Raw genomic sequence first — 21,826 nt, 5'->3', positions numbered from 1 at the left:
AACCTTTTTTCTATTATTGAAAGTTACGACTAGTTCCGCGCCAATAGAAGACGCATCCTCAGGCAGTACTGACCACTATGCTTTGCCTGTTGGCGCCCAGCCACTTTCCTGCTAGAAGTGCGGCTCCGTTACTCTCTTTGGTTTAAATAAGGACTACCGCTTTCAGCGCGCTATTCGTTTACAACATGACGCAAATGACGGGGAGTGGCTCTAAACCAGTTACTTCGCGGCGAAGACCTATCAGAAAGAATCTTTAACACCTGAGGAAGCGTCTTCTAGAGGTGGGAATCCGGTCATGACTATTAATAAAAACGTACTCTACATCCAATGTGGATTATTTATTTTAAAATATCTTTTGATTACTTTGTCTTAAAAACTTAAACGTTCTACAGCGACAAGCGGCCATTGACATAACTTTGAACTTGTTACACATAACCGTTTCTGAAGTCCTGAAGAAAGGGGTCTTAATACACAGACAGACAGATCGACAGACAGCCAGGCGGATGAAGGAAAGATCGAAAAATATAGTTTTCATGTATTATAATTACAATTAACGGTTTCATAATTTTTTCCTTTACTCCTTGCCAAATTTCATGATACTTTGTCAACAGAAAACACGGTATGGGTTTTTGTACGTAATTTTGCTAGATTCGAAATATTAACATAAATAGCTGGATCTTTTGACTCTCTTAGGAGCTTAAATTTTTTACACCACCAAGGGGCCGTAGACCTTAGAAGTCTACATAAATTTCAACTCTACATGCCTTCCCATTCCTGAAAAAAAGGGTTCTTAATTGTCGGATATACAGGCTATCGTAATATGCTTTCGTTTATACGTATTGAGATACGGAAAAGTGGAACTCGAGTAAGCAACAAGCGTGAAGAACACATTACTCTTCGAAACAGAACTACACGAATTGTCAAGGGCCAAGATACAGCTTACGTAGGGAAGTATATCGCCTCCGGCAGTGTTAGTTAATTAGAACACAGCAACTCGTTTATCCACACTGAACGCAGAACTGTAGGTAAAATCCTAGAAAACGCATGGTCAACAATGTTCACTAGCGACTATACTATGCAGATAGTACAGGCAACAGTATAATAGCTATTTTGATTGTATAGTCTTCATTACGATTACGTAGGTGATCCGAAATAGCATCCTTCGGTACGTCTGGAAATTTTCCTGCATCACATGTGGAATTTAAAAGAGGTTAATGCGGTTTTTGTTTGAATTGCTGGCTATGGATGGATTTGTTTTTTGGAATTGCTGGATAGGTACGGAAATGAGTTGCATCGGAATTTTTCCGTATATAGATGTTCTGTGTCGTGCTGCTCACAAATGAGAATCCCTATCAATGGGGAGGGAACCATTTGAGGCAAATGCTCCACATGGGATTCCGTTCCATTTTCGAGTTAACGAGATTCCAGTGGGAGTCACTACATCATCACAGGAAAAACGGAAATTCAGCTCTCCAGCCTCGCTATTGTCTCGTTAGTGGAATGACTGACTGTTAAAATATGTTTGCCGCGATGACTTCTACACTCCATCGTAATGCGATGTAACTTAGACCTTGCGACGTGAAAGGTTAGGAGACCCACAGCAGATAATCTCTTATTCAAACGTGCCATAGCATAGCACGCTCTTCTGAATATGAACATCAAGATTTCACTGCAACTGCATTTAAATATGTACTGATATCAAGGATTATAGTATAGCTGTCGATTGATTTCAAATCTTCAATCCTGCGTCAGGAATTATATCTTCAATAGCCTGCTACAAAAATTAATGTAAGGCTTAGGTAGTCATTGAATCTTATTACTTTATGCTACGTCGTTTCAGACCAGATATCCCAAAATGTAGCACGAGACACTATGCTCGCTATTATAGGAACAGTGTTGTTAGTGTGAGGTTGGTGCGTACGTTCGTAGTGTTTTTGTCTTGCATGTTGGTATTCCGGTTGCTGTGCGCTTATTTATCGATTGTCGGCTTTTGTTTGTAGTTAACTGTTGCCATTTGAGTTAACTTACTGTCATTTTTGTCATCTGAAGATACTGACAAGGGGAAGGCCTTAGACACGGCCAACCGATTCAGCTCAAACTTGGTAGGTCGCTTGTGTACAACCTAAAATGAAGGATTCTACGATATTTTGGGCCAACACCCCCGCGATTTTGAGAAAATCACCCCTAAAGATTATGACGAGCAATCGACTCAAAATTGGCGGGATCGATAGATAATTGTAAATAGAGCATTTTTCATCATCAGGTATAGGGTCCAAAAATGCATACTTTTCCAGAAATCGAGGTAAGAAACTTCTACAACTGCCGCTTCTGCACCCACATGGTAAACTCTTTTCGCCGACAGCACCGATAGCACAACGGCCAAGGTAACTGGCTAGGACTTGGAGAACCCGGGTTCGAATTTCGAAGAAACCTAGCGGATGTTGTTCTTTTAGTTTGTATTTTTCCATATCTCAGTTAATAGGGATAGGGGGGTTAATAAGGTGAGTATTATTATCATTCCTTATTGATTTACCTACCTTATTAACCCTTCTATCCCTATCAATTGGGACATGGAAAAATACAAACGAAATGAATAACATCCACTACTTTTCTTCGAGATTCGTACCCAGGTTTTCAGATTCTCAGCCAATTACCTTAGCCACTGCGCCATCGGCGCTGTCGGCGAAAGGCGTTTACCGCGTGGGTACAGAAGCGGCAGTTGTACAAGTTTCTTTCCTCGATTTCTGGAAAAATTTTGCGTTTGCGGACCGCATACCTTATGATGAAAAATGCTCTATTTACAGTTATCTATCGATTCCTCCAATTCTGAGTCGATTGCTTGTCATAACCTTTAGGGATGATTTTCTCAAAATTGCGGGGGTGTAGACCAAAAATATCTTAGAGTCCTTCGTTTTCGGTTGTACACAAGCGACCTGCCAAATTTTACCCGAATCGGTTTGCTGTGTCTGAGGCCTTCCCCTTGTGAGTGGTGCTGTGAACGTTATAAACTGAATATGTATGCCAAGCCGAGAAATCGAAACGTTTCAGATGTATTCCTCTGTTTTAGTTCATTAGAGGAATGACAGCAGCGTAGACAAACAGAATTATCTGCGCCGTGTAATGGGATAATGCTACTGGACAGAGCACGAAAGGATAATGAATTTCTAGTTTTAAGGAAGATCTTTTTGACATTAGTGATCCTCCAATTTCAGGGAGTATTTGATGATCATTTACGCCCATTAATCCATAATAATCTGAGTCAGTGTACTCTAGAGCTGTCAAAAGAACTGGCCGGTGTTATGTAGTGTGATCATTCCACCTTCATCCTAAATTTGCGTGCTAAGGGGAAGGTTCAAAAATCGGTGGGTGGTATTATGTGCATCTCTGCTTAACACAAACCATTCCTATCCTGCGACATTGTTGGTGACAAGAAATGGAATATTAATGTCAACATCAAGAAAAGGAATGAATGGTTGAACCAAAACAATGCAGTAACTCCCCGTACAAAGACATGGGCGCATCAACTAAAGATAATGTTAGGCATTTGGTGAAATAGTGACGGTGCGTTGTACTGTCAATGGCTTCCTCGAAGTGTAACCACCACTGTTCACACTATTATCAACAACTGAGACATCTTGCAGACACAATGCAAGAACAACGAACAGGAAAATAGATTGAAGCGATTACGCCCGCCTGCGTTATGCTAGACTGAAAAAAGACGTTGTATAGAAGCTGGGTTGAGAAGTCATTCCGCACCAACCTTATTCACCTGATTTCCCGCCCTCAGAGTTTCACCTTTCCCCCTCTCTATCGAACAGATTCCTACGAACTTCCTTTCCGATTGAAAATGCTTTCCGAAGATGGCTCGATGAGTTCTTCGGTTCAAACCCGCCTCTTGATATCTACAGTCAGTGAATGGAAAAGCCACCCCAGTGTTGGCCGACTATTGTTAATAGTTAAGGAGAATGTATCATTGATGACTAAGGTCTCTGTTTGCTCTGCCTGTTATGTTTATTAAACTAATGAAAAAACGTTACGAACTTACGTACCTACCCATTAACGTGTGTCTTACCGAGGGAGTGTACGTTGCCGGCCGGAGTGGCCGTGCGGTTCTAGACGCTGCAGTCTGGAACCGCAAGACCACTACGGTCGCAGGTTCGAATCCTGCCTCGGGCATGGATGTTTGTGATGTTCTTAGGTTAGTTAGGTTTAACTTGTTCTAAGTTCTAGGGGACTAATGACCTCAGCAGTTGAGTCCCATAGTTCTCAGAGCCATTTGAACCATTTGAACCAGTTGTTTGGAACGAGTGATTTCAAAAACCGTATTGCTGGAATTTCAGTAATTAAACTGATTAAACTGCCAATGGTCATCCCACGTAATTTCCTGCTCACTCAAATTACCAACAAAATTTTTATTCTGAAGGCATTCTGTAGTATATATTTTCATTGGAACAGGATTCAAGGTGATTTTCCGCTAAACCATAATGTTCACTTCTGTACTGGGGTAAGTAACAGTATGTTTGCTTTTGCCGATGTCTATTGAGAAAACCATCAAACTTAGAACTTCAGTCGCCATTATCAAACTAAATTTTTCTTTAAAAAACATCAGTCGTCTAAAGTTACGTAATCAAGTCCAGTTGACAAGCCGTGATGGAGTAGAACGGTTATGCGAGGCGAGTACAACATGTAGTACCGTTAATACACTTGTTACAGACTGGCCCGTGAGAAATGTGGAACGTGAACTGCATGCAGAACTCTATTAAATACATTTTGAACGCGTACACGAGGCGACTTATGGATTTCCGCTTACGTTAATAACCAGAGAGTACAAAATGTTTTGCCATTGTCAAATGTGGTCGACTGTAACAGCTGCAGTGTCGTACTGTCGTTGAAAATCGCTAGTATTATGTTGTGTGACTAAATTACAGTTGTTGAAATGGAGAACTGATACCGCCTTCTGATGCTTTGTTATATCCAGCCGGACTGGGCATACAGTGGCTAGGGAAACAGGAAGCGAACTCCAGCAGAGAGGCCGCTACTGGCTCCCACGTGTGCCGGAAGCTTACAATTGGTGCCAACGTAAATTTTTAGTTTCGATTTATATATTTAAGTCGACCCAAGTTTCTTTTTTCTCTTGTGTAGGAGATATAACCTTATGAACCAGGGGAACACTTTTTGAAACACGATTAATTCTGCACAAGTGATGTTCCCCTCCTACGTATTTGAAAAAAGGAAGTAATGACTTTATTCAATCACCAGTTTGTATAGCATGACCGTCAGCCATTGTCTTCTGGCGCATGAATCACTAAAAATGCTTGTATATATACAAATATTATGATGAATAATATATCAAGATAGAAAAGGACAACAGCTAGCCATAGTCTGTGTAACTCAATTGTATTCGACCACATGATGATAATGATAATTACGTGTAACATCAAGGATCAAGGCGCGAACCCACTGCCATATCCAGGATCTGAGTTGCTGCCAGCTTCAACAGTAAAAGGCCCACTTTTTTCTGTGTATATACGCCCGAGCCAACTGAGCGGATCACCGGAGTGGCAGAGCTATCCATCGACTCCGGCAGTTTCTCATTCTCTGCTGCTGGCTCAACGACGTTCTCGTGATGCAACTACACGGTACAGTCACATTAATGTGACCACAGCCAAAGTTCGACGACAGCGTATAGTAACCGCTCTCAGACAGCAGATCGCAACATTAGCAGCTGAGGATGTATAAAGCGTGTCCTGAGACGAGGAAAACAATGCACTCGTCGTAGAATGGAACCGGAGTGATTTATCTGACGTCCAAATGGTAATGCTCATTGGCTTCAGGTGAAGGATGGGACGTTTCCTAAATTTCCAAATGTGTATACTGTTTGCGTGCCGTGTGTTTACATTAGACAGTGCATGACAAAACCGCGCTATCCAAAACTTGCACCGAGGCAACAGTGGTGCTCCGCAGTGCATAGATGACACGGAAGAACGAAGGCTGCTGACATATGTCTTCGCGAATAGACGTGCAACTGTTTAGCAACTGACCGCCCAGACGAAACAAGGTCCCATTATCTGTGTCTCCTCAACGACCGTTCAGCAAATGTTGCTGAGTATGGGCCTCCGCAATAGGGGCCTTTTTCATGCACCTCTGCTGACTGCCATTCTTTGGGGACGAAGGGTGGAATTTGCACGCCGCTACCAGCACTGGACGCCCATTCAGTGGCGACAGGTGATGTTTTTTTCAGGTAACGAATGACCGTTGGCTTATACGGACTGAAACGTCCTGCAACGATCATCGGAAGGGTCCATCCCCGGAAAAGGGAGCGTTATTGTCTGCGAAATGTTTTTGTGGTATTCCATGGGTAATCTCGTCATTCTGAAAGGCACAATGGATCAACACAAGTACACATCCATCCCCTACATCTAGTTTGTTTCTCCTCGGTACAGCGGCATCACTAGCAGGACCATGAGACGCTGCCACAGATGATGATGATGATGATGATGATGATGATGATGATGACGATGATGATGTTTGGTTTGTGGGTCACACAACTGCGTGCTTATCAGCGCCAGTACAAATTCCCAATATTTACTCAGTCCAATCTCGCCACTTCCATAAATGATGATGAAATGATGAGCATGACACAAACACCCAGTCCCCGGGTGGAGAAAATCCCCAATCCGGCCGGGAATGGAACCCGAAAACAGGTGATCCAGAACTAGCAACGCTAGCCACTAACCACGAGCAGCGGACGCGGTGCCACGCAGGTCGCAGTGCACTTGCGTGGGTTTATTGTTCTCCTCTGGTCACCAGATTCCCCGGATTTAAACACATTCGAGAATCTGTGCGACCACTTCGATCGGATTGTTCACGCTATGAAACGTCTACAGAGAAACGTTGCACAGTTGGCCATTCACGGTCCACATCCCTGTCGGTACCTTCAGAACCTCACTGAGACTCTTACAGCACGTCTCCCTGCGGTCCACCCTGCTAAATGTGGTTTTTTAAGCTTTTGACAGGAAGTCACACTGATGTGACTGGACAGTGTATTACCTTCACAGGTGGGATGTGAACAACTCTGACAGCCTAGCCTTAGGGTCGTTTTCTGTCTGCCTCGAAGAGACTGCCTTCCGAGGATCCCTCAATGCCTCTTGGTACACGGTACGAACCAAGGTACACCCAGCTTCGAGCCGCTGTGGTGCACCAGACACAGCGCTGCTGTCCGCCTACCGGTCGAAGGTAAATAAACCTGGGCACCATTAGCTTCTATCCCCTAGTTAAGCCACCGGGCTGCCTCGCCCTGGTCATCCAAAGCCGGTACACTGCCAGGCCATCCAGATACCATAACGGATGACTGCTGGAATTTGCTGAGAACCAGTACCGCACACCAACGGACTGTCTCCTAGAGAGCTTACAGTGGCGCGTCCAAACCGATGCGACTGCTCCCAAGGTTGAACTGTCGTTGCCCGTCGTCCACTTATTGCTGGCATGTTTTACTATGTCCCTTCATGGGCGAATACAGATATGTGTCACCATTTGCCTACCTTCGTTCCAACAGCGACTACTCGTCCATCCATCCCATCATCATTACAGATGCTTTCGAAATTAGTCATTGAATAAGAGAAGAAACAATGCAGCATCCCGGCACACCAGACAGATTTGTGTTTTTAAAACTTTCCCAATCACTATTTGGATAGTGACATTAATTCCTCTACGCCTTTATAGTTAATAGATTTGTGAAAACGAAGTAAGGGAAATATTTTGTGTACATTATACTGGATAGCTCCGATAAAGATTAAAAATTGCATAGTGTAATACACAGCTGTGCTTCATTGTTCTGACTAACGATGCTCAACTTCGGTCATGAATCTGACCATCCTTGGGTCAGAAAAAGGCATTCAGATTTGAATTGTACAATTGGCACACCCAGTGCAATTTCTAAATTGTTCAATTTTTAATACAGCTACCCATGTGCAAGTCCTGTTGCCGGCCGCTGTGGCCAAGTGTCTCTAGGCACTTTAGTCTGGAACCGGGCGACCGCTACGGTTGCAAGTTCGAATCCTGCCTCGGGCGTAGATGTGTGTGATTTCCTTAGGTTAGTAAGGTTTAAGTAGTTCTACGTTCTAGGGGACTGATGACGTTAGATGTTAAGCCCCATAGTGTTCAGAGAAATTTGAACAGTCCTGTCCTGGAAACATCAAATGAATTTGAGCCAGTCCTATTCTCTCAAGAGCGTTCATAGAAATTAGCTCTTATTTGTAAACCTTCTTCACGTTTGTTACCTTGTTTTGGCCTATAATGACATAGTACGTATTTTCATAGTATTTTCCTGTTTCATGCAATGCATTTGAGAAACACAAGAGGTAACAATTTCGTCATCGTATATCTTTTTCTACCGATTAATATTTTTAGTGCTCTCTCCATTCACGTCTAATAATGATCCACACCGGATATTTGTAACATTAAGAAGCATGAAGTCTGTAGCAAATTCCTCTGTTGTAGTACAGTTTAACCTTAATGAAACTTCCACTCTGCAGCGGAAGGTGCGCTGATATGAAACTTCCTGGCAGATTAAAACTATGTGCCAAACCGACACTCGAACTCGGGACCTTTGTCTTTCGCGGGCCAGCTGTCTACCATCTGAGCTATCCAAAGTGACTCACTACCCGTCCTCACAGCTTCAATTGCGCGACTACGTCACATCCTATCTTTCAAACTTCAAAGAAGTTCTCCTTCAGACCTTGCAGAACCACCACTCCTGGGAGAAAGGATATTCCGGAGACATGGCTTAGCCACAGCCTGGGGGACGTTTCCAGAATGAAACTTCCACTCTGCATGGGAGTGTACGCTGATATTAGTTTAATCTTAGTTGGTGGCACGTTTTGTCTGTATTTCTCTTGGCTGCCTATAGTGAAAAACAGTCTAGGTTGCAATCGTTTGACTTGTAAACATGACACTGTCTCAGTTGTATTTATGAGCCGTACTGTTTCAGTTCCCTTATACCTATGTGACAGGAGAAAAGTTTTTCACGCTCCTTATATTCTATGCGTCCACTGTACCTTGCAGAATGAATTGGAGCTAGTGTAGCGCCTAATGCGGAAAATAAGAATCTGTTTAGCGATGGCCGGCCGGAGTAGCCACGCGCTTCTAGGCGCTACAGTCCGGAGCCGCGCGACCGCTACGGTCGCAGGTTCGAATCCTGCCTTTGGCATGGGTGTCGGTGATGTCCTTAGGTTAGTTAGGTTTAAGTAGTTCTAAGTTCTAGGGGACTGATGACCTCAGCAGTTAAGTCCCATAGTGCTCAGAGCCATTTGAACCATTTTGTTTAGCGATAGTGATGAACTTACACGAGCAGCGGTAGGTTGCCACCTTACCAAAGATAAATACTCGTGCTGAAATCACTTCGTAACAATTCTCACCAAATTTTATGAAATTGTAAGGATAAAGTTGCAGAGTTTCTCAGTTTCTTTCGAACTGTTGCTTGTACGCCACTGTTTATCTTTTGACAGCATTCCTGTTTACCGTATGTCGTTTAAAATTAAGTTTTTAGTGTTATCGAAGTATTTTGCGAATAAATTTTCTTCCCCCTAACCCTCCCCCTCCTCTCTCTCTCTCTCTCTCTCTCTCTCTCTCTCTCTCTCTCTCTCTCCTGGTTATATGGTTTACCTCTTTGCCTCTTTGTTTGGTTTTTCACTACATGTTTCGGAATGCCTTTCGTTTGACCTTCGCCTACTTGCTGTATCGCTTGCGCCCCGACATTTCCGACACGTACAGTGTGTACCGTGGCTTTTGTTGCACGTGGCGCTCGTTGTCGCTCGGTAGTACGTCATTGTGCCCGATGCGGGCAGCGCACTCGTCACGCCTACCGCGGACAATCTTCCTAATGGAGAGCGTCGAGCAAGCCTCGGGGATTCGCCGGCGGCCGCTGCTTTACATCACAGATGCAATCCGAGGAGTGGCTGAATTATAGAGCGCCCAGGCCTGCCTACAACGCCCGAGCTTTGGGTAGTCCACGCCCAGCGGAGCCAGCCCGACTGGGCCCCAACTGGTCCGTGGAGCTGCTTCAGCGTGCAGGTCCAGCGGTTAATTACTGCACTTCCCTCTTAATCGGTATGTACGTCTTAACAGACAAACTTTATCGGCAGTTCTCAGTCGCTGTTAACTATTTAACACTGTTACGCGTCAGTTCTCCTTCTATCTGGGAAAAACTACATCCGCATCAGCCTTAAACTCTTTCAAATTGAATCGTACTCCGTGGATGTTTGTGATCTATGTTCATATGTAATCGTATGCTCCGGCAGGTTCCAGTTATCTTGATTGTCTTGTCTTTTTCTTAATGAGTCCAAGCTACATGTGGTCTAGTAGATGAGTTACCATTCGCCTAATTAAACAATGGGAATAACTGCCGCCTACGGCACATATTCTAGAACCCCATCCCACCTCTCCTCCACTGAGAACTTGTACCAAATGTTTGCCTAATGCTCATCACTGCTTAGCCCGGTTATTCATTTACTGCGGTCAACGTAACATCGCGATGAACTAAAGGACGTACATATAACTTTTTTTTTTTACCTTACCTCAGTTGGGAGGTCACACCCGTAGTCTGGAGTCAGCGTCCTTGATCAATAATCAGAACGTCCTCTGTCCCTGGTTCGAATGCCACCACGGTTAAATTTTGAATAGAAGTCATCAACAACGACGGCGAAGATTTTTCATATAAGAAGTCACCCTCATCCAGCCAAATGTCTTCTCAAAGAGGGCGGAGGAGCAAACAGAGGTACAGGGCTCTCTCTTGCTCTTACTGTGGGCAATTTCCGCTAAAGACGGAGAGTCAGCAATGCTCACTGACACGAGGATGCAGAAGCCGAATGGGACCACTGCATCAAATACACAAAATGTGTATCCACAAGAATTGTGGCCTGAAATGGAAAAACTGTCAAGATCATATCTCCATTAACTTCGTAGGAAACCGCCGAGGGAGGAGGTGACCATGAGAAACAGATAAAATAACCAAAGAAAGGGTAACGTTCTACGAGTCGTGAGTGGAATGCCAGAAGTTTGAACGTGGTAGGGAAGCTAGAGACTCTGAAAAGGGAAACGCAAAGGCTCAATCTAGATACAGTGGGGTCAGTGACACGAACTGAAGAGAAAACAAGTATTTCTTATCATCAGAAAATGGCATTATGGAAGTACGACTATTACGAATAGAAAGGTACGACAGAGAGTGAGTTACTGTGACCAGTTTAGTGATAGGGTGGTTCTCATCAGAATAAACAGTAAACCAGCAACGACAACGATGGTGCCGGTATACATGCTGACATCGCCAACCGAATATGTAGTGACAGAATAGAGAAAGTACGTGAGGTTACTGAACAGCTAATTCAGTACGTAAATGGAGTTGAAAGTCTAATAGTCACGGGGAACTGGAATGTTGTTATACGACGAAGGAGCAGAAACACAAGTTACTGCAGAATATGGGCTTGGTTGTAGGAACGAGAAATAAATTTTAGCTAGTAACAGCTAACACTCTCTTCAAGAATAACAAGAGCAGGAGGTATACTTGGAAAAGGCCGGATGATATGGAAGATTTCAGTTAGATTACGTCATGGTCGTACAGAAATTCTGCAATCTGATACTGGTTTGTAAGGTGCACCCCAGGGCGGTTACCGACTCAGATCATAATTTAGTAGTGATGAAGTGTAAGCTGAAGTTTAGAAGACGCGTTATTAAGAATCAATGCGTAAAGAAGTGAGACACGGAAGTACTAAGTAAAAAAGATAAAATCTTGACATTCTCTTAGGCCATAGATACGGTAGGCATTTCAGTTAAAAAAGAACGGACTGTTCTAAAAAGGGCAGTCACAGAAGGTGGAGAGAAGATGAACATACAAAGAATGTCACTGCGAAGCAACCCCTGTAACAGAAGAAATACCTCAGATGGTCTATAAAAGAAGGAATTTCAAGAATGTTCACGGGAATTCAGCAATACAGTAATATAATTCACTTAGGAAGGAAGTAAATAAGAAGTTGAGGGAAGCAAAGGTGAAATCGGCACGTGAAAAATTTGATGAAATAAAAAAGAGACATGATTGTCAAAAGGACTGTCTGAGTATATAAAAAAGTCAGACCAACCTTCGGTGAAATTAAAATCAAACACGGGAACATTAAGATTACAATGGGAATTCAAGTGTTATATTCAAATGAGAGAGCAGATCGGTGTAAACACATTGAGGGCCTCAGTGATGGGGAAGACTTGTATGATGATGACTTGATAGAAGAAAAAACGGGAGTCGTTATAGAAGAGACAGGGGATCCAGGGTTAGAATCAGCATTGAAAAGAACTTTGGAGGTCTTCAGACTGAATAAGGCAGAAGGGCTAGATAACATTGCTCACAATTTCTAAAATCATTGGAGGAAGTAATACAAAAACTATGCACGTTGGTGTGTAGAATATACGAGTCTGGTGATATACCGTCTGATTTTCAGAGAAACATCACCCACATCATTCCGAGGATTTGCAAGAGCAAAAAGTGCTCGAATTATCGCACAATCAGCTCAACAGCTCATGCGTACAAGCTGCAGAAAACAAGAAAATTGGGGATGTGTTAGATGATCAATTTGACTTTAGGAAAGGTGAAGACACCAGAGAGGCAATTCTGACGTTGCGGTTGATGATGGAAGCAGGAATACAGACAATCGAAACAGGTTCATGGGGTCTGTCGATCTGGAAAAAGCGTTATACAGTGTCAAACGGTACAAAATTTTCGAATTCTGAGCAAAATAGGGGTAGGGAATAGGGAAAACGGGTATTATACAATATGTACCAGAACCACAGAAATAAAAGGAAAGTCGGGCTGCGGCGTTAATGTTAAGGATGAAAAGGTATCAATCATAATAATCGTAGATGACATTGCTATCCTCAGTGAAAGTGGGTAAGACTTACAGGATCTGCTGAAAGGAACGAGCAGTCTAATAAGTGCAGAATATCGATTGAGAGTAGAACTGAGAAAGACGAAAAATAATGAGAACCAGCAGTAATGTGGACAACGAGAAACATAAAATGAGGATTGGTGGTCACGAAATAGATGAAATTAAGGAATTCTGCTACTTAAGTAACAAAATTACCCATGACGGACGGAGCAAGGAGAACATAAAAGGCATACTAGCAACGGAGAAAGGGAATTTTTGACCAAGAAATAATATCGAACATGGGCCCCAACCTGAGGAAGTTTTTTCTGAGAGTGTACGTTTGCAACACACCATTGTATAAAAGTGAAATACGGACTGTGGTAAGATCGGAGCAGAACGAAATCGAGCATTTGAGATGAGGGGCTACAGACGAATGTTGGAAATTGGGTGGCCTTATAGGGTAAGGATATAGAAAACACCGACCAGGAGAAGGGGCAGGATTATAGAACACCTATTACGACATCAGAGAACAACTGTCATGGTAATAATGGGAACTGTAGAGGGTAAACTCTATAGAGGACAACAGAGATAGGAGTACATCCAGCGAATAACTGAAGGCGTAAGCTGCAACTTATGAAGAGGTTTGCACAGGAGAGGCATTCGTGGCGGACCCCATTTATCCAGTCAGAAGACTGATGACTCAAAAACCTCTGTCTGTAAAAATGCAGCTGGCCGTTGTGGCCGAGCTGTTCTAGGCACTTCAGTCTGGAACCGCATGACCGCTAAGGTCGCACATTCGAATCCTGCCGCGGGCATGGATGTGTGTGATGTCATTAGGTTAGTTAGGTTTAAGTAGTTCTAAGTTCTAGGGGACTGATGACCTTAGATGTTAAGTCCCGTAGTGCTCAGAGCCATTTCAACCATTTTTTGTAGAAATGGAACCCGTATAAAAGTTTAAATTAATGTTACATACCTAGGTCTACGAATCCTTTGCGGTGTAAACAATTAAAGCGTTCAAGGCAATGTAATAAAAAGAAATGGTCATTTATGACACAAGTTCTCATACCACCAAACTCACTCATCAGAAGCTATCGGTTTCACAGTACAAGTAAAGGTGAAAAGCTGAAAATTGTTATTCTGTAATTATATCATACAAAATTAATTGTCTTCACCATTCGTTGCCCGCCCGTCTGTCTGTTTCTGTCTGTTAAGACGTCTTCTTCTCAGTAACGAGTAGAAGTATCAAGTTGAAATCATATAATACTCTGGTTTATGGTCCCTTGGTGGCGTAAATAATTCAGAGTTGTGAGTCAATGCTTCAAAAGATATAGCCATATGTCACATATTTTAATGCTCGCAAATTCATTCAGCAGAACCTATGTACGAACTGTTTATATATGTGTGGTGACTGGTCTAGCGATACAGTGCGTTCTTGGAAACTGAGAGGTCGCGTCATAGAATGTCGGTTGCACCATGGATTTTTCAGTCTTAGTTTTAACGTAGCCTTCAGCTCTCATCGATGTGGGGAGTCACCAGAAGAAACACGTTGTTTTGCGTCCGCATTAAACTGTATGCTCCCTTTCCTCTGTTTGGTAATTGATGTTGGTGAGGGACACTCAAGTCGCTCAAGTGGCGAGAACGAGTTTCATCAGGCCACTGAGCCACACGAAATTATTATTCTCCGTATACATAATCGTGTACGGAACCCTCAGAGTGCAAGTCCTTGTCACACTGTCCGATGTTTCTTGGCAAAACTGAAAACGATGGATAATCCAAATGACATTGCTTTCAACAATTCCTCTGTCGTCAAACCAAAGCCGAAAGAAACAAAACAACATACGAAGAATGCGCTCCTTACATATTCCTGTCGTTGGTTCTCTTTATCTACATCATACTCCGCGAGACACCTCATATTGTGTGGTGGGGCGTCCTTTTGTACCTCTAACTGATCCCTCTAACCATGTTACAGTCACGAATAGCGCATGGGAAGATTGATCGTCGGTAAGCCTCTGTATTGGCTCTAATTTCTCGAATTTTCTCCTAGTAGTCATTGCTTGAGACGTATTTGAGGGAAAGTAATATATCGTCCGACTTATCCCGGATAGTACTCTTTCGAAATTTCAGTAGTAAATCTCTTCGTGGTACACAATGCCTCTCTTGTAACAACAGCCAGTACAGTTTGTTGAGTACCTCCGTAACGCTGTTGCGCCGTCCAAACGGTCCCGTGACGAAACGTGCTGCTATTCGTTGGAAGTCTCTCTGTTCTATCAGTCCTACCTTTTAGGAAACCCAGATAGATCAACGATACTCAAGAATCGGTTGAACGAGCGCGTTATAAGCCATTTCTTTCATGATGAGTTGCATTTACAAGTTGTTTCAATGAATCTGAGACTGGTGTCCGCTTTTCCCCTTGCCTGTTTTCAGTGGTCATTCCACTTAAGGTCGCTCTGGATAGTTACGCCTAGATAATGTACGGCAGACGCTGTCTCGAGCTGTTTGTCATCAATTGTGTAGCTGTACAGTAGGGGATTTCTTTTCCTGTGTGCGCAATATGTTACATTTATTTACGTTCAGAGTCAACTTTAAGAGCCTGCAAAATTCATCAGTTCTCTGGAGATCATTCTGCAAATCGTTACCATCTTTCGGCGCTGTTATTTCGCCATAGACAACTGCATCATCTATGAACAGCCTTAGAGAGCATCCGTAGCTCTCTACTAAATCATTTATATAGATTGTAAACAGTAACGATCCTCTCACACATGCTTGGGGTACTCCGGGAATTAACTTGACATCTGTCGAATTTATTCCGTTAAGTTTCAACACGTTCTAACTGCAAGAAAGTCTTGAGTCCAGTTGCAAATCTGCTCCAATACTCGATAAGGTCGTATTTTTTTCACTAAACGGCAGTTAGAGAAGGTGTCAAATCTCTTCCTGAAATCAAGGAACACGGCATCGGTCTGAGCGCCGTTGTCAGCGGGGCTGTGGATCTCCAAAGGGAGGTGAGTTTCGCAGGATATCTGCTTGCGGAATCCATGTTCATTTTCATTCTCCAAAACCGTCATAAATTCTTGAGCATAGAATATATTCCGTAATTCTACAACAGACAGACGCGAACGATGTAGGTGCATCTGCCCTACGGCCATTCTTAAAAACGGAAATGACCTGCGCTACTTTCCTGCAGCTAGGTAGCCTTCGTTGCTCAAGCAATCTATGGTAAATTATAGGTAAAAGGGGTGTAAGGGCTTTTCCATAATCTTTGTAGATAGTTATAGGCATCTCATCTGGTCGTGACCATTTCCATTGCTGAGCGATTGTAGCTGTTTCTCTGTTCCACCATCGGCTATGTCAATATCTGCAATTCGACGTTCGTAAGACGACTGAAAAAAGTATCTTCCACTCTGAATCTATTTCGGAACACCGAATTCAGTGTTTCGGCCTTCTCATTGATATCTTCCGTTTCGGTGCCACTAAGGTCTCCGAGTGAATAAATAGATGATTTTGATCCACTTACTGATTTTACATACGACCGAAAGCTCTTAGGGTTTTGTCTCAGTTCGGTTGCAAAATTTCGACTTTCCAAGCCATTGAACGCTTCTCTCATTGCTCTCATTACTCTCATTTCCGCTTCGTTCAGATTCGTTTGTGAGCTAGAATTTTACTTCTCTTCAATGTGATATGAAGTTCTCTTTATTAATGTAGCAGTTTTCTAACACTACTATTAAACCACGGTGAGTCTTTCCCATCCTCTAAGACGTAACTCGCAACATTCTTGTCTAGCGCATATTACACGATTCCTTTTAATTTTTTCCATTTCTTCTCCACATTTTCGTCCTCCCCACCGATTACTTGATGTTGACTGCTCATATACTCTGAAATTTGTACCTTGTCATTCTTGTTGAGCAAAAATGTCTCTCTCCACATTATTTAAAGTCCGGTTGTCATAGATGCTATCACAGCCGTGTGGTCGCTTAAACCTTCCTCTATGTTAATTGATTCGTTAGGTTCTGGTTTACTTGTTGCAAGAAGGTGTCAGAGGTTATCCTCACGAGTTGGTTCTCTATCTGCTGAAAGTAATTTTCGAACAAGACATCCAGAACAATGTCACACAAATCCACGTCTCTGACATCAGTTTTTATAGCATGACACTCCCAATCTATACCTGGCAAGTTGCAGTCACCCCCTACTACAGTGGCCACATCAGCAAGTTCAAGTTCTGTCCGAAGCGCCCTATCACTAGAGCTCCTGACTCAGGTTTATGAAAGCATCCGATTACTGTTCTTGACCGATCTTTGATACTTAACTTCGCCCAAATTAATTCACAATCTGAATCCGTGATAATCTCGCTAGAAATTATGGAATTCTTTACTGCAATAAACACGCCGCCACCATTGGCGACTAACCTATCCTTATGATAAATATTCCAATGATTACGATTTCGTTGTCATTAACGTCCGGTTTCAAGCAACTTTCTGTCCCTAACACTACCTGTGCATATATAACCTTCAGTAAGCGATACTGATTCTAGGACCTTTCCTTGTAAGCTCCTGCGGTTTATTAATATCATATTAACTTTTTCTGTCTGACCTGCTAGGACGGATATTCTCTGAAGACGTTGTTCTAATTTATCAGGTAAATCGTGTTGAAACCCAAGGGACAGTTTCTCTACCATAAACAAGCACCATGTTATGCCACATGTACTCCGGTACCCTAGCAAACGCTTCCTGCGTGTAGTGCACGCCTTCCCTGTTACGAGGAACCCAAAAATTCTGCGATGGTCGTGAAATTTGCATCAGAAGACGTCGAAGGAGAGGAATTCGTTGCGGGCCGCATCAAACCAGTCAGGAGAGTGATGATCCAAAAGAAAAAAAAAAAGAAATAAAAAGAAAAACCTTCGCAGAATCGTCTCAACCTCTGGTTTAGACCTCATTCAGCTCCAAAACAGAGGGCCACGATCAACCCTTCGTGCGACGCTAGTTGCCTTCACCAAATTATCATCCCCCGAAAGTAGCCGAGGTTGCCCTGGGAACCCAAGCGGCTGGCGTCATTAGTGCCGACATGTGCCACAATATGTAGCCGGTTGCACCCGGTGCGCTCTATAACTGCCGGCAGATGTACCGGGTGCACACTGGCATTATTTCCCGCCTTGCCTGCTATTTCCCTGAGACGCTCCAACACTCGCTTAACATTGGTGCTCCCAACGACAAGGACACCCACCCTCTGCACTTGTCTGGACTGGGCAGGAAAATCGGCTGCTGGTCCAGCAGGAGAGGCATCCCGTACTGGCTCAGAGTTATCAACAACACATTTGACTTTCATAATCGGGGGAATGTTGCATGTCTTCGTTGGCGGGAGTTATTTGCCATGTTACGAGGCAGCATCGCTTTTGGTTGGCCACGATGAGCCAAACACGAATACAGTGCCTGGTCGATACCTACAGGAGGCAGTAATCTCACACACTTACATCAAGTGGCACGCTGGAGCGCTTACATCCAATCAATGTAGGACATAGAAGTGGAGTGTAATGCTTTTTCTTTCAGAGCTTGTCGTTTCAGCTAAACTTTTGTCGACCTGTGCTCTCATTGGCTGGCGCAGGTCAAAGTGCCTGAACTGACCGAATTACGCCGCGCTAAGCCGCGCAATGATATCTACAGCCCCCAATCGAATTCGAGAGACGAGGTACGTCAGTAATAAACGACTCACACAGGACAGAATTGTGTGAAATGTATGAACTATAAAAGAAGGCGGCATATAGAGAGAGACGTGTCCCAGATTTAAAATTGGCGTTCATTGAACGTGAAAATGAGAGGAAGGCACTCAGAAAATGAGGGTTTTATGCCCTACAAGTCATTCGTGATGACATGGTTCAAATGCTTCAAATGGCTCTAAGAACTATGAGACTCAACACCAGAGGCATCAGTCCCCTAGACTTAGAACTACTTAAACCTAACTAAAATAAGGACAACACTCACATCCATGCCCGAGGCAGGATTCGAACCTGCGACCGTAGCAGCAGCGTGATTCCGGACTGAGGCGCCTAGAACCGCTCGGCCGCACCGGCCGGCGTCGTGATGAAATGACTGAATAAATTCTTCACTGTACTCAGCGGGTTATTTCTTTCTAGCTGTATACTAGGGTTTCTGACTTGTCTCCACCACCGTCTTGAGGAGTAAAACTGGTGAATATTGAGGTTTATACGGTGTTCTGCTTCTACAGAGCAAGCAATGTAAGGCGATATGGTGATCCGTGGGAAGATTTAACACACCCAGGAAGGTCGTCCAACATGATCGTTTTCGCGGTCCTGGTATTGCGGTGTGGAGACAAAACGTTGCATGAGCTTAATGACCTCCAAATCTATGAACAAGTTGCAATTAATAGTTAACGTTATCCACACACTGTAGCCCCTCACCACGTATTTCTTTTCAGGGGTGCGTACGTTCTTAAATTTAGTTTTACGAATAATAATACGCGACCGTATCGAACGGCGCAGTTGGGGAGCTCTTGGATCGGGAGGATATTAGAGTGACCTGCTCGTTATCTCTCTTTACGCCCGATGGAGCACATGTGACGGATACGTCTTTCAGCATGTCACATGACACAACAACTCCTTAAAAACATTGTGGTCAGCAAGGAAGCTCATTGCAGAGAATGAATTCCTCTCCTTGGTGATCACACATCCTATTAAGAACTATGTCCCGCCATTTGTAATATCCTTCGGACCATCACGAATCGCTATATTTCCAGTATAATTATTATCTTTAAATAAATTTTTTATTGTGTTCGTCTCACTGCATATTTCTTACAGTTACATTTTCTGCTATGCTGTCGCAATATCTATGGTCAAAATTTCCTTGAGCCATATTACTTCCACAGCACTGGAGGCGCTCCATATAACCAACTACAGTGTCTGCTATTATAGTAGGGTCTTTTCTTATCCGATATGTTCATTCTAATTTCCCACTAGTTATTTATTGAGCTTCATCTCCTGTACTATTCGTCACAATGCTCTGCTGCTTATTATTTGGTGACTGCATCCCCTCTTCATTAGGTTGGATCCTGTGACTACGAAGATTGGGGAAGTCACCATGTGCTAATCTGCGTGACACCACTTACCACCTTACCAAAACCGTGGTATGAATAAGACACCAATTAACAGCCTCTTTAGTGTTTTATTGAAGTTCAGTTTTCCATAAACCACAAAGAACAATAAACGGTATTGGGCATTTAGAGTACAGAGTCCTCAATACGCAAATGAGTTTTACTAGGTTAAGATTTAGACGATCATCTGTATAGTCTGACAGCCTGAAAACGATGAACAATTCAGAGAAAAGGATTCGGATTAGTTTCTAGCTACCCTCAGTACATTACTATACCAAATAAACAACAGCTATTTCTGTTTCCTAGCTAAGGGAAGGATACGACAGTCTTAAGTTTGCCAACCAGTCACTACTTCAGTGCTGGTATTTGAGCGCTCTCACTTTGTAGGGCGGACAAAGTGCTGCGTCTCTCATTGCCTTCCGAAGTGGTACGTGGAAACGCACCGTCTGTGGCTGCAGAGGAGCGAGTCAGAACAAACAACGGCAGTGCTCAACAAGCTCGAAGAAGTGCGGTTCTAAATAAATAATTAAGGCAGTTAGGGCAGTTTATCTGGCGGCAGCCACTCCGGCAGGCATCAATAACTGATGCGCCGGTAGAAGCAGCAGCAGCACACGTGGCTATTCTGTTCTGTAGCAGGTGCTGGCCTGCCCATGCGGCTGGAAGCAGATAACTGTCCGTCCTCCCAACTCCGTCCAGGTAGCCTCTCTCTCGCTATTGTGCACTCACCTGCTTCTCTCAACCGACTCATACCGAACGTCCTCGATCTCACTGTTCTGATACTTTGACTCCACACAATTTTTTCCACATCTTCTCCTTCTGTGCTCTCTCGGTTATTTATCGCCAACTTCATCATATTAAATTCATCTTATTATTTTCACTATTATTCTTGTTCATGGCGATCTTAATATACATCAACTTCCCCTATTTGTTGACCACCATCATCGTCATCGTTACCTACATTCTTGTTCATAATCATTATGTACATCTTCTCCTTCACCTTCATCTTTATAAATATCGTCTTCTCATCCGTGTTTTGCATTATTATTATATACACTTTCTTCTCCATCACAATCATTTTTATACATTTTTCCTCCTCTGTTGATTCCTGCTCATGCCCTTTCACTCGTTTTCTCTCTCTCTCTCTCTCTCTCTCTCTCTCTCTCTCTCTCCCTCTCTCTGGCGTTCGCTCGCTACCATCCTCATCCCCTCCCTTTCCATTACCTTGTGTTAGTCAAGCTCCTTTCGCTTGCAGCATTCTGCTCCTCCTTAGCTCGTTTTTGTGTCTCTGAGTGATACCAGTTCTCTCCCGTCACTGAATTTCTTTCACCATCACTGCATATATCAGAAGTAGATTTAATGTACCATGAACATTTCAAGATAGCTGATACAGTACATGATCTAACGTAGACGGTGACCTGTGCGGAAAAGAGTAGACTTTCCGCGATAATTACGTGACTCAGCCTATGGTTGGTGAAAACCGTATAAAAATATTTTCAGTAATTGCTGAGATTGGCTTCAACATACGGGATGAGAAACGCTGCAGGGGACATTAATTTATAATATGTATTGGTGGGAAGATCAATAACTTCACAAGAGTGAAGCAGCAGTGTGAAGCTACAAGATCATAATAGACACTGCCGAAAAAGATGCACGCTTGAAAAGACGACAACGATATAAATACAATTGCGGAATATGCCACCTGTGAGATAAAACATGTACTGATAATGGTTTCAACGTCGCCCACCGACAGAAGGCGCAATTTCATAACTATCAGAACGCCACCTGTGTTTACAAAGCCTGATGCAGACGTGTAAAGCAAGCAAGCG

Source organism: Schistocerca nitens, chromosome 5, assembly GCF_023898315.1.
Source record: "Schistocerca nitens isolate TAMUIC-IGC-003100 chromosome 5, iqSchNite1.1, whole genome shotgun sequence".
Lineage (NCBI taxonomy): Eukaryota > Metazoa > Arthropoda > Insecta > Orthoptera > Acrididae > Schistocerca > Schistocerca nitens.
This window is presented reverse-complemented; position numbering follows the sequence as displayed.